The sequence below is a fragment of the Mytilus edulis genome, chromosome 7 (assembly GCF_963676685.1).
Source record: "Mytilus edulis chromosome 7, xbMytEdul2.2, whole genome shotgun sequence".
NCBI lineage: Eukaryota > Metazoa > Mollusca > Bivalvia > Mytilida > Mytilidae > Mytilus > Mytilus edulis.
Genome location: NC_092350.1, coordinates 87548296 through 87562195, shown reverse-complemented (window position 1 = coordinate 87562195; position 13900 = coordinate 87548296). Strand labels below are relative to the sequence as shown.

General features: G+C 31.8%; 1 protein-coding gene and 1 long non-coding RNA gene across 2 annotated transcripts in view; both read left to right on the top strand.

The window, feature by feature from the left end:
• Positions 1 to 13900, top strand: part of LOC139482710 (uncharacterized) — a 384200-nt gene that overhangs the window by 63390 nt on the left and 306910 nt on the right. The window lies entirely within an intron of this gene.
• LOC139529662 (uncharacterized) lies at positions 8449 to 12659 on the top strand. The gene is made up of 3 exons (XR_011665861.1): positions 8449 to 8559; positions 10959 to 11046; positions 12128 to 12659. It is a non-coding gene; the product is annotated as an uncharacterized lncRNA (long non-coding RNA).

Here is a 13900-nt window from a genome sequence, read left to right as displayed (position 1 = left end):
AAGACTATATGGTCATTCTTATTTTTAAACTTTGGGTGTTCATTTTTTAATGTTTAAAGCTAACAATTTTAACTACCGGTACATATATCAAGATTTGATCTACATTATTTAAGTATTGCAAAATGTATGTTCATGATGTATTTTAATGTACAATGATGCAAAGCAGCTGAAAACTCATTAGCCGTCTCATGTTTTTATCTCAGTTCTTCAAAAGGCAAATGTATATGAGCCTATGCCTGAAAATAGAGATTTCTAATTAAGGGGAAAGCCCCCCCCCCCCTTTTTTGTGTAAAAAGTTTGTTAATTATCATGATTATATCGAGAATCACTGAAGCATGACTGGAGCGAGCAAGCAACCCTCCCCCCACCCCCCCCCCCCACCCCAAAAAAAAATGAAAAGTTCTGGATCCGCCACTGTCATCCTTACACTCAGGTCACTGATGAAGAGTTGTCACAGAAAATGAATGATACCAAACAAATGTTTACATGAATATGTTTTAGGTCGTGTAGGTGTAACAATGTGTAAGGCAACCATTTGATTTGTAGGGTGAAAAAGGTGAAGAATCTTGCCATGTAAACTTGTGTAAAAAATAAAAATTACCAATCCATTAAAAAATCCGTCAGCCCAGTCTCATCCAGTGAAATAAATTATTGTCTGTTTTCGAAGTTATATGATAATATATGTGGAAGTACTTTGTAGTCCAGATAATTATGACGCATTGCAATGCATTTTTTCTAAGGAGCCGAACGTTGACTTATAATAAGGGGAATGGAACCAATAAATTGGTCGGATCCGATATGATCTTCCCAGTAACGGAGCACCTTTAACTTTGAGGTAATTATTAGTGTCGGTGGTCTCACAAGTAAATCAGAGTGAATATTGCATGCACATTAATAAGCAGAGAAGAGACAATTATCAACTTGTGTATTATTCATTTTCTCGCAGTTATATACGGTAAATTAGATATATATCCCAAAACAGGTGCTTGGATCTAGTACTAGTAAATGACTTTTAGATAACAATTATATCAGTGGCGGATCCAGGGGGGAGGGGGGTCCGTCCGGGGGTTGGGCCCCTTTTTTTGGCCGATCAATTCATTTGAATGGGAGCATATAGTTGTAACCCCCCTTTTTACTCTGTGTTGGGAACCCCCTTCTTAAAATGGCTGGATCCGACACTGTATATTTATATTCTGTGGCGGATCGAAGGAGGGGGAGGTGGTTCTGGGGGTTGGAACCCCCCTTTTGTTTTGGCCGATCGATGCATTTGAATGGGGACATTTATTTGGACACCCCTTTTTTAAATGGATCCGCTCCTGACAGTGCACTGTTACATTACTCACCAAGCAAAAAGCAAACAATATAGGAAAAGATAACATATTTTAACCTACACAATATATGAAAAGTTATACACTTTTGAAATCTAAATTATATGAAAACGGTGGGCTAACAGATATCCAGCGACAATTTACGACACCCCTTATTTAATGGAGACATGTAGTTGGAACCCCCTTTATTGTGGCTGGATCCGCCCCTGATTTTACATGTAAATCAAGTCCCGAGTTCTGTTGGCATAACGGTAATCACAAAGAGGGGGTATATTAAAGCACGAGGAATTATAAATATACAATTGAACAGGGGTAGAGTGCATGGAGAAATGGGAATTAAAATTATCACTTCACGATGATCGAAAAAAGTATCTTGCACGTTATTATTTTCATCATCTTGTCTGAAACTCTCTGAATAATGAGCAGCACTTCAAGGCGAAAACAATTAAGTCATGTGAAATACTAATAACATACACGTTGTATGGACAAACAGTTAAATCCCTCAACAAAAATTGTTTAATTCATGTCATATCAAATAAATTATCAGTGGCGGATCCAGCCATTTTAAAAAGGGGGGTTCCCAACCCAGATCGAGTAAAGGGGGGGGTCAACTATATGCTCCCATTCAAACGGTACGTCTAAACACCACCTAGGCCGCCTTGGTGCACTAAGCTCCAGGAAGTGCACTCAGCCCATGATGGACAAGTCAAATAATCACCAAGGTCATTCAGTACCATACAGATTTGAATAATGAGCATATATATCTAAATTTTGGTGTAAATATATTCAGAAATAAAAGAGTTATTAACATTTTATATGGCACGCGCCGATTATGTGTAATGTGTCCAGTTGTCATATATTGTTGATTGAATCCGATGAAGCTTGACGAATTTATAAATACTGCACTAAGGATATGAAGCAAAGGTTAAATATGCACCAAGATCATTAATTAAGATAAATCATTATATTAAAAAACATATGTTAAAAGTTGGTTCCATGATATAAAGAGATTTAAAAGTTATTAACATTTTAACGTGACACGCGCTCTACACGTGTAATGCATGTCTGATCACCTTGTTAATTGGTCCAATCAATTCTGAGGGATTATCTTTTAACTAGTAAATTATTTTCTTTGTTCCTAATTAGTAATGATAAAAGGTCTGTTTTCTGTGATGCTTTGTGAGAAATTTATTTTTGGAAAAGTATTTGTTTGCGCTTTTCGAAGTAAAAGATTTGCGGAAATATAGTAATTTAAAAAACAATAGAAATTGGCTTTTACTCGAAGCGGAGTATATTGTAGTCTATTTCTTTCTTTTTATTCTTCCCCATGTTTAATATTTGCACGAATAGACACAAATTTATACAGACTTATTTCAAATATAAGAGTTAAAATGTGGCGTCCTTGGGGTTCAAGGCAACCCATTTTCAACAAGTATGACAGACGGCTTGAAATTCTGCAAGAGGTTATATTTCATATAAATAAATAGTTAAGATTGCCAATAAGACAACTATCCACCACTGTACAGAGATGGAATGACAAAGATAAAAACAAAAAAGGTCGCGCAATACAACCTTAAATGATAATTATATAGTGATAATTTAGATTAATTTCTATAGTCTCTCATAACTCTTTATAGGATTTTAATATACAAAATTGCTGTTTTATTCAATTTTATATTATAATAAATGATTATATTACAAGTGTACAGACTTTAATAAAATATTAAATCTGAAGCTGACCCTGTTTAGAGATATTGTCATAAAATGCTCTAGGTACTTTCTGTAGATGTATGTTAAGGTCAAAGATCAGTAAATGACCAGTCCATAGATTTTTTTTTCGAATTAAGAACTCAATTAGATATTGAAAATATACATCAGAAAATGTAAAAAAAAGTATATGTCACAGACTTCGTTTTCAAGAAAAAGTCATTTTCAAAATGTTCCGATAGGGTACTAAATAACATTGAATATATAGGGAAAATCAATATTTTTCTACAATTTTCGGTTTCCTGAATAAATAAATCACGTGAACCACTCCATAGAATTTAAAAAAAAATCAAAATATGTTCTTCCTCTTCCCAAATTCATTGGTCCATTATTATATACATGGTATACTTACCTTACTGATAATTTAACCGAATGAGATATTGATCCAGAAATAATAACAACTGTACAAAATAAAGGTACAGCATTAAATAACATAAAAAAGCAAATTAAATCGAATTGCAATGTCTTTTTCAATAATCTATTGGAAAAAAAAGTAATAAAAGTTTCCTATACAAAAATATTAAGATTAGCTTGAAACAAGAACTTTACCCAAAACATAATCATTCTGACTCCAGAAACTATTTACAAAATTCAGAATTAGCGAACACACTCTTTAATAGAAAAGGGTAGACATCTTTAGATCCCTAGAGATCAGAAATATTGCAAATTCTGTAATGAGATTGAGGACGAAAAACACTTCTTTCTCAACTGCCCTAAATCTCTAAATATAACTTTTATAGAAACAAATATTTTGACTTCATAGAGATCAATTAGGAGTGGAAAGATACTGCTAAAGATGACATGCTTAAACTTAAAATAATACTAAACCCCACATCTCACAGATTTATATGGCAATTAAATTATTTGATTTGATTTGATTATTTCTGCACTGGGAAGGCTCTTATTTAATGAATTTATGATAATAGTCGTTTATTGTGCACTTTCGAATTACAATGAAGTATTGATTAAAAACAAATAAAAGTATCATAAATTCAAAATAACCTATCAAAAAATACACACAAAAAAAGAAAGAAATTCAAAGTTTTGTTTAAAATCCTACAAAAACAAAATACACGCATAAACAAAATATGTAACAGGACAAACAAGAAGGTGTAATTATATATATGCCGGGTAATTGTTATGTTTCTTTATTTCTTCATGGATCAGTGATTTTATTACCTGGTTAATTACTGGCACGTGCTGTCGGACAAAACATTTGATGACAGAAAAAATCAAATTACGACTAAACTACAATTTTAATGACTAAAAATTTCAGATACATTATGTTCATGAAAAACTACGTCCGATGGTATGTTTATTTCATTCATAGCACCATCCAATCATGGGCTTAGTGCAGTTTCATGAGCTTAGTGCACCAAAGCGGCCTAGGTGGTGTTTAGACGCTCCCCATTCAAATGCATCGATCGACAAAAAAAAGGGGGTTCCAACCCCCGGACCACCCCCTGGATCCGCCACTGATTATAGCGCGGAAAGGTAACTGTAATTTAATATCAAAACTAAATATTTGTTATATTTTTCAATAAATTTATAAATCTTAATAAGGCATGCGTGAGTTCCATTTCATGAGACCTACAAGGATTTTTATAAAATAAATTTAAATTATAAATACAGTTTTCAATTTTTTCCCGGTATAGATAAAAAAAATATGCATATAACCGTTTGGGAAATAATACGATTTGGTTGAATTATTTCACTTCATAATAGAGCATTATTTAATTGTTCTCTGTATTCTGTCATATTTGTCATATATATATATGCCTTATATTATGCTAAAGCAATGTTGTTGCTAATGTAATAAAGATTAATTCATTCATTCAATAATGATAAATCCATTAGTTCTTAATTTTTTAAATTAAAATGAATATTTCAGTTTAATCTCAAGATAAATTTTTTAAATTGTATATAGTGACATGGCCTGATTAGTTGCATGGCTGATTACCATCTTACAGGTGACCCAGTAATTTTCCATATGACAGTAGTGTGTATACCCTAGGGGTGTGTATAACTTATTTTCTGGGGAACATCCTGTGCACGTGTAATACTTAGTATATATTGCAACAGATGACATTACACAAATTTTCTTTGTAGCATCGGTGTCAATTTCATGTTCAACCACACAAAAAATTTCATAAAAAAGATATTATGATAAAATCATAAGAAAAAGTTTTAAAAATACTAACAAATAACATGAATAAATTTGGCATTAAGTAAACGGGGATTTGTGTTTTAAAGAGCTTATTTCCAGTGGACAACAACAAATGGAAGTTTTTAAGGACCTTAACTGGCTATACAGCACTTGCACGGTCGGTCCAATGGACATTCATACTAGATAACTTATAGCAAGGATTTGTATAGTAAGAAGTTACTATACAAGTCCTTGCTTATAGTAATTCTTTTTATATATACAATTAAAAAAAAATGTCCGATCTGATACACGTACCTATAATGTACAGAATTTTGAACAGCTTCAAATGTATGGCCTTAGTATTGGTAACATACCATATTAGTGTCACTTATTGCTTAAAACGTCACTGAGAGACACATATCAGAATTATATGTCTCTGTTAAGTTAACGTGTTACCAAAATAAAATGAAGAAAAAGGCTCAAAACCGCATTTTTTAAAGATTTTTTTTAACCCCAAAATAGAGAAGGGACTATAGTGCAGATGAGAAGATTAACTTGCTTTTCTATATTAACAAGGATTTTAAATTAAATTCATCAAATGATTTATTTGAACATGGGAACCAAATAACGAAACAAATAAACCGGAAATTGACCATACCTTTTTAGTAAGTGGACAAATAAGCAAGGATAATGTTTTTATAATTGTTCAAATATATAAGAAAAAGTTAGAAACAAATTCACATTAATAACCTTTTTATCAGTTTAGGTAATTCTTTATTAGCCTAGCGATGAAGCCATATACATAGCCATTTTAACTAATTGATTTATTAATATTTGAAGAAAGAAAGAAATATATTTTACATAATAACTATTTCCTTTATATTCAATGGAACAAGAAGCGAATTTGTAAGCAAACTAGAGTAACTATATTAAGAAATAGCGTGACAGGTCTTCTTCTGACCGGCATTTAAACCTTAGTAGAAGGATAGTGGAACGTCCATTAGGCTGTGCTCAGCCACGTACGAATGGGGATCCTTGCAACAACCCTTCGAGTGGACTGTATTAGCCGTGTGTAGAAATACCGCAAAGGACTTCTTAGTACAATAGAAAGTAAGTTTTTGCACTAAGGACATTAAAACGATGTTATAAGACCCCAAAGAACATGGATGTAAGAGGATATGAATAAATACCTCACATTGTTAAAGTTTGATGTCAATCAAAAGATGTTAAATAACTTTTTAATCTGCGCGTGACCAACGGCTTATTGCAAATTTGGAATTTCCCAATCATCATGTTCAATCAACATTATCCAAAAAACAATTGTCTCTTGATCGTTACTAATTGATTAATTAACGGTTTAGCGTGGTATAATTTCAAGTTGGTGAAAAAGAGAATACAAATAATAACTGTCGTCTATGAAAGATAACTTTATTACTGATGTCAAGAAAGGACGTATGTTAGTTATAGGTCGTTATGTCAAGGTCCTTAGTGCACGTTTTTGTTCTTAGTGCACTAAGAAGGTCCTTTGCGGTATGTCTACGGAACCCGGCTGTATTAGTAGCCTGGTATAATGCCAATTTTCTGTCCATTCCTTTTCAGTGGCAGTCCGGCGAAAATATTCCGACCGTATTACGGGCGGTCTCAATTACAAGACCTACCTATCGTATTTATTGTTAATTTTGTTAATTTGTTTTCTTCCTGAACATATATGTACATTAATTTTTTTTAGTACTGTTTAGGCGCACCCGACATTAATCAGTATTTAACAATAGGGAATGATCGAGTATCTCCAACATTCACTTGTCTCTTGAAGGATCAATTTTGAATTTCTGCCATCCACACCAAACATGACTTGTATATTTACGATGTAATTTGTTAAATGTGGGAGTTTGGCAATATACAATCAAAGTAAGCCATGAATATACAACAGGCAGAAGATCTGTATTTGTAAATTTGTATTTTGATGATCTTTGATATCACCTGATTATAGGAAGTGTCTCTCTGAAATTTTCTGAAAAACTTACACACACATAACCTGCCTTTTTTTCCGTATGGTTATGAGATCTATAGGAATATAGGGCTATAGGGCCTAATTGCATGCAAGTCTTTACAAATTATATATTTTGGTATGCTATAGTTGATTTTTTTTTTATAGACTACTAGTCATTTGGTAGGTTATTTTTTTTTCTTACATGCGGATTGACTTGAGTGTGATATATGATGTATCTTTTGTGCTGCATTTAACAATTATTTACAACCATGCTGCATGATACACATTCATCACTATACCGCATCTAAATAAAGCTGTCTTGTTAAAAAAATAAGGAGATGTAAATAATTAAATGATTCGTAATGAGACAACTATCGACCAGAATTTAAAATACCTGATATATAAGAATTGTGACTTTCTTACCATTCAGAGCGATCGTAAATTAATTAGATAAGCTGGAGGAGGGGTGGGCTTAAATTTATGTTAAAAGAAAAGAAAATAGCACTAGCTTTTTGTGATACATATATATAATACATTCACAGTAACAGACATAGATCATACGAGAAAATAAGCTTTTCGATCAAAGCTCTGTCAGATCCCGACACTTAATTTTAACTGTTTCTTGACGCGTGCAAAAAAAAAAAAAATGCAGTACCGGGTTACAGGTGCTCATTGACAACATGTGTATTTGGCTACTGACTGCATAGTAAACTATTTATGTACCTATAAGGGGGGGGGGGGGGGTCTGAGCGGGACGCGGGATTGTCCAGGCGGATAAGTGGACACATGAAAGTCAAATTATTGTGCCGTGAAAACGGGAAAGGAAGTTTTGCGGGACACGGGAAATTACAATACAAAACTATCAGAATTGCTTACTTTCATAGTGTAAGCGGGATGCGGGAATCTAAAAAAAAAAAGTAACTAAGGAGGGCCCTCCTGGGGTTTTTGATTATGTGATTACTTGGCCGTTTTTTTTTAATGATTATTTGATTATTAAGCCAAATATTTCATGATTATTTGATTACCTAGGACTGTATTTTTAGTTTATGATTATTTGATTACTAAAGATAAGCAAATTTTTAATGATTATGTGATTATATTGGCAAAAAAATGGTGATTATGTGATTACTAGGACCCCCCCATGAGGGGCCTCACTAAGCGGGATCCGTGAATAAGTTGTGGCTTAATTAGTTTGGTCTTTTAAGTTAGTTTCTCTCCCCTACATTACTTGGTCGTTTTTGTAAAACAACAACACTCGAGGTCTGACAGTATTTTACCAAGAAATGGACAAAATATGCAGAAAGAAGGCTTAGAAAATTTAAATATTGGTATGCACACATGCTAACCTGTCAGCACAGACATATTATATTTTTGTTAACGCGCCAAACTCGCTTCTTCCACAGTGCGACAATCTTTAGCAAAAAAATTATGTTGATGGTGGTGAAAACCTAGTCCAAATAATTATGACGTCTTGCAAGGCTATTTTATTACTGGGACGCTTTCCCCCGACAAAGTCGAAATGTGAAACGAAATCAACAAGAAGTCTAAGGTTCGAACTACATTCCCAATTCAAATGCATTGATCGTCAAAAATAAAAGAGGGTTCCAACCGTCATACCCCCTGGATCCGTGTCTGTGAGCTAGCTTTAGCTTGCCATTGAAAGCTTGCCATTAAACAAAAATGTATACTAGTTGAGTGATAATGATAATGGACGTCATGCTCCTCAATATAAAGTAAGAAACTAAAATAAAAATCATACAAAGGTCACAATGGCCATAACTTCTGGCTCCTGACATGTAGAAAAGTGCAAAATGCAGTGGGGTTAAAAGCCTTTTCTGTAAATTCCTGAAATTGCAATTATATAAATCATCTCACATCTTTGTGCATTTCTTAAAATTGGTCATATTAATAAATGCGTGCAAGATCTTCAGAAAATTTTAATATATAGGTTTTTAGAAGTCAAATCTTGTACATGATTATCATCATGATTATACTCACACAATTAACACATGTGGTTCTCAAGTATGCTATTTATGACAACATTTTAATCAAAATATGTCTAGTACTCTATGATATTTAGGTTTTTAAGCATAAATATAGTGGGTCAGGATCTGCCAACTCTAACTGACTGACTGAGCACATGAATTCAACACTACTTTTTTGGTGATGTTGGTTTTGCTTAGTGTTTAATTTTGTTTTTCTTTTCTGCATCTTGTGTTTTGCCTTGGCATTGTCAGTTTCTCTTTGTTTTTTTTTGTTATGTTAAATAACAAGAGAGAAAAGACAAAAAAAATATGTGAAAAAATTGGCACAGTTCAGTAGATATTAAGGACAGAGAAAACAAATAGCTAAATAAGAAAAAGAACATTCCTTTTCTAGAAGATAGCCTGATTTGCTTAATTCTCCTGAATTCTAGCAGGTACTTTATTCCAACTTTTTTAATTCAAACAAACCACGTCTTAGATAGTCTTGGAATTAGAATACATTAATCATAAAATTTTCATAATACTTTGGTGAATTATCTATTGATATAATTAAGCTCCTTTTTAATTTTTAAAGATTTTAAATTTGGCAATTTAAAGTTAGGAATTTTATTCATAAAAGGGGGGATTTTCCCAGTATACTCTTAATAATGCTTTGAGCAATTTTCATGAAACTTGGTGAATTATTTTTGTATAACATAATCATGATGATTTGCCTTTCAATTTAAAAAAATTCTGATTTATGTTATTGTACTATTGGGATTTGGATAGTCTCAAGAATGCTTTCACAAATTTTTATGAAACTTTGGTGAATTGTTTTTATATCTTGACATAAACTCCCTTTTCATTTTCATAACCCAAAGTGGAGGGGGCATTCAGTTTTAGTTTAACACTTGATCATCTGTCCGTCTGTCCCAAAGTTGTTTTTTGTTCTCTTACAGTACTTTAGTTTGCCTAAACCAAATTTAATTAAACTTTTACAAAAGCTTGTTATCACAATACTCGGATCAAGTTTGAATTTTGGTGATATCAATATTACTGTACTAGAGTTATGCCCCTTTACAAATGGGGAAAAAATGTTGAATTTTTGGTTTCCTGTTCTCTAAACTTTAGTTTGTCTCAACCATTAATGTTATGAAACTTATAAACAATGCCTATCACTACAAAATACAGATTAAGTTTGAATTTTGGTAGTGTCTCTTTTACTATTCTAGAGTTATATTCTTTAAAAATGGAAAAATAATAAATTTTTCGTTTACGTCCTCTAACTTAAGTTTACCTCAACCAAATTTTATTAAACTTTAAATCAATACTTTTTACCACAAAATCAGATCAATTTCAAATTTTGGTAGTAAATCTTTTACGTTCTTCAGTTATGTTCCTTTAAAACTTTGAATAAATTAATATTTGTTAAAAAATCACAGCCTTAAAATTGTAGTCACAAGATATCTCTAAATGGAGCCAAATTATCTTCATGTTTTATGTCAATGAATACCACTGTGTGTGCATGTCCTTTTTTTTTTTGAGGGGGGGGGTCTTATTTGCGCAGTGCTCATAGTTTTTCTAGTTGATTATTAAAATTCATTTAAAGCATAAAGACCAGCAAAAAGGGCAACAAGCTTATCAAGCACACATGGTACAGATTTTTATTAAACACACATTAATATACATCATGTACATTAAACAGCAAAAAAATATTGATGCAAGATGTCATTCAATAATAACTTTTACTCTTTTATGTATAGGACAAGAACTATAGAAGATACAGAGAAATTATAAACAGCAGAAATGATAGACAATTTAAAATTTGCAGAAGCCAACTAAACGTAAATGGTAAGGGCGCCACTTTTATTTTTTTAAAGTTATTGAACTTGAAAGATGATTTTCATGATTACTATAAAAGTTAAAAGATGTGGTATATTAGATATGAAAACTATTGATCATGGTTTTGAGAAAGCAATATTGGCCTGTGACAACCTTCAATAATGAGAAAATCCATACCCTATAGTCAAAGTAGGCAGCTATAAAAGACCCTCAGATGAAAAATTGGAACAATCCAAACTGTAAAACTAATTGCCTAGTTTATAATAAAATAAATTACAAAATATAAATATGACCGGTATGAAACAACAACAACAACCACTAAATTTAAGTGTCTGAGTAAAAAAAACTGACAAAATCTACAGGCTCTGAACTTTGGACAGGCACAATAGGATTATATAAAAATAAGATGTGGCATGATTGCCAATAAGACAACTCTCCACCAGACAACTAATGATGTAAATTTCCTGCAAACACAGACTGGACTACTGTAAACCAATTAATTTTTTGCAAATACTTTATTTTTGTGTTTTATACTTTCTAGTCTACATCGAAGCTATTTATTTTTCGCAATTTTTAAGTTTGCTTAATGTATTTTAATAAGGGAAGATACATATGAAAAACATTTGCGACGAGTTATATGCACATTATATTTCTTAATGCGAAAATAAATTGCTTGTGAAAATAAATCGCTCGCGAAAATAAGTTGGTTTACAGTTAGCAAGAAATTTATACATTTCCCTAAATTGAAAAGACACAAAGTTTTAAGTACTCACAGTAACTGACAGCCTAAGTTAAAAATCCATAAAAACTAATGCATGTAATAAAAAACAGGTTTATAAGCACTCAACCCTTCCCTAATTTAAGACAGTGGTTTAACAGTTTAACATATATATGTAAAAAGAACAAACTGCGTCAACTTGAAAGATTGACAAATGCACAAAATCAACTAATATAAGAACTATAGACAAAAGCATTCACAAGTAAGAAAGGAAATATATTTAAAATGTTAATAAACATGACAGAATAAACTTTTATTGCTGTTTCTCTCTTCATTTATAACATTTTATTTGTTTATTTTGTGTATTTATAGGTGATCAGACATCTTTGTTTTCATGATCAATAGGTCAATACTGAAGAGGAAATTGAACTGGAATGTGTGCTTTCCTGCAAAAAAAGAAATAGGAAATTTCATCATAATCACATGATAATGGCCTTAAACAAAATGGAGTTCTATCATAGTACACAAAAACACTATTGTATAAAAGCAACAACATAATTTATATATTAGTCGAAATAAAGGAGAAATGCAGAAAAAGTACTATTTTGTTGTTGAAAAAAGGAACACCAGTTTTATCCACTCAGTTACATTGCTCCCTCATATCAAATATATACAGAAGAAGATCATTGAAGAACAATTTGCAAAAATGTTTCTCTTAGAATTGAAGGAAAATGGTTATTGAGTGGAATAATGTATTCACTGAATTCTTACTAGTGGATTGAATAACTGTACACAAGCTGAAACAGAAGAAAATTTTAATTTAAAATAACAGGAAAAGTGTTTATTTTATTATTTAATCTGCAAATATAAACAAATTCTCTAGAACACTACAAATGGTATGACATTCAAATTGGTTACTTATTAATGTAGTGTGTTGATACAATTACAAAGAAAACAGAATCCTTTGCTACAATTTTTTTTTTATAAATCAAAGTTAAAGTTATATAAAAAGTATGAACATTGAATACCTAGACCTTAACAGTCAGACTGTATTAATTTTCAATGTCATTAAAATGTTGAGTCAAACATTTATTAAAGTTTTAAATATCATTTGTATCAATTATTCAGTCTTGTAAAAATTATATTCATACTGTTTGTATACATGGTATAGTGAAGAAATGTTTAACAATTTAAAAATAAGGGAAAACATTTCCTTAAGGGAAATTTGATGTTCAGAAATTTCCTTCGAGGAAATTTGAAGAACAATGATTTCCTTAGAGGAAATTTGTTGTCTTGAATTTTCCCTTAAGGAAAAGTGTTTGTCAACAATTTCCTCACAGGAAAAAGTATTTCCTCAAGGGAAAATTTGAAGCCGCAAATTTCCTCTAAGGAAATAGAATTTCCTCAAAGGAAAATTTGAAGCCGCAAATTTCCTCAAAGGAAATAGAATTTCCTCAAAGGAAAATTTGAAGCCGCAAATTTCCTCAAAGGAAAAAGAATTTCCTCAAAGGAAAAAGAAATTCCTCTAAGGAAATAGAATTTCCTCAAAGGAAATATTTATGCAGCAAATTCCCTAAGGGAAATCTTTTTCCCTCGAGGAAAAAACAATTTCCCTTGAGGAAAAATCTTTTTCCTTTAGGGAAATTTGATTTCCCTTGAGGAAAACTACTTTTCCTCTGAGGAAATTGTTGAAAAAAGGGGCATAACTTTTTCAACAGTGGTGCTAGAGCCAAAAATTTTTAGGACAAATATCAGGGAACCAATACTAACCAAGTTATCAACTTCATTTTGACTTAACTCCAAAAATTAAGGTGACAACTTTTGCACTCAGCGGAATTGCAAACTTGTCCCGGAGACTGTTAAATTCAGGGGTTCTATTACATGAAATATACAGACGATCATACACGAAGCGCAAAAGTGACTTGCGCGAGCTTCCATTTCATTGAATAAAACTGTAACGTGATCAATTTCCAATATTAGTTGAAGGTGTTGAAGCTGTCAATCATTTTATTTATATTACAAATTTTATATACCATGTGTCTTACTCATTAACATATTTAAATAAACTCATCCTTCGGATTCGTTTGTTTAAATATGTTAACTCGTAAAAACCATGGTATATATAGTACTGAACATTTTTATAAG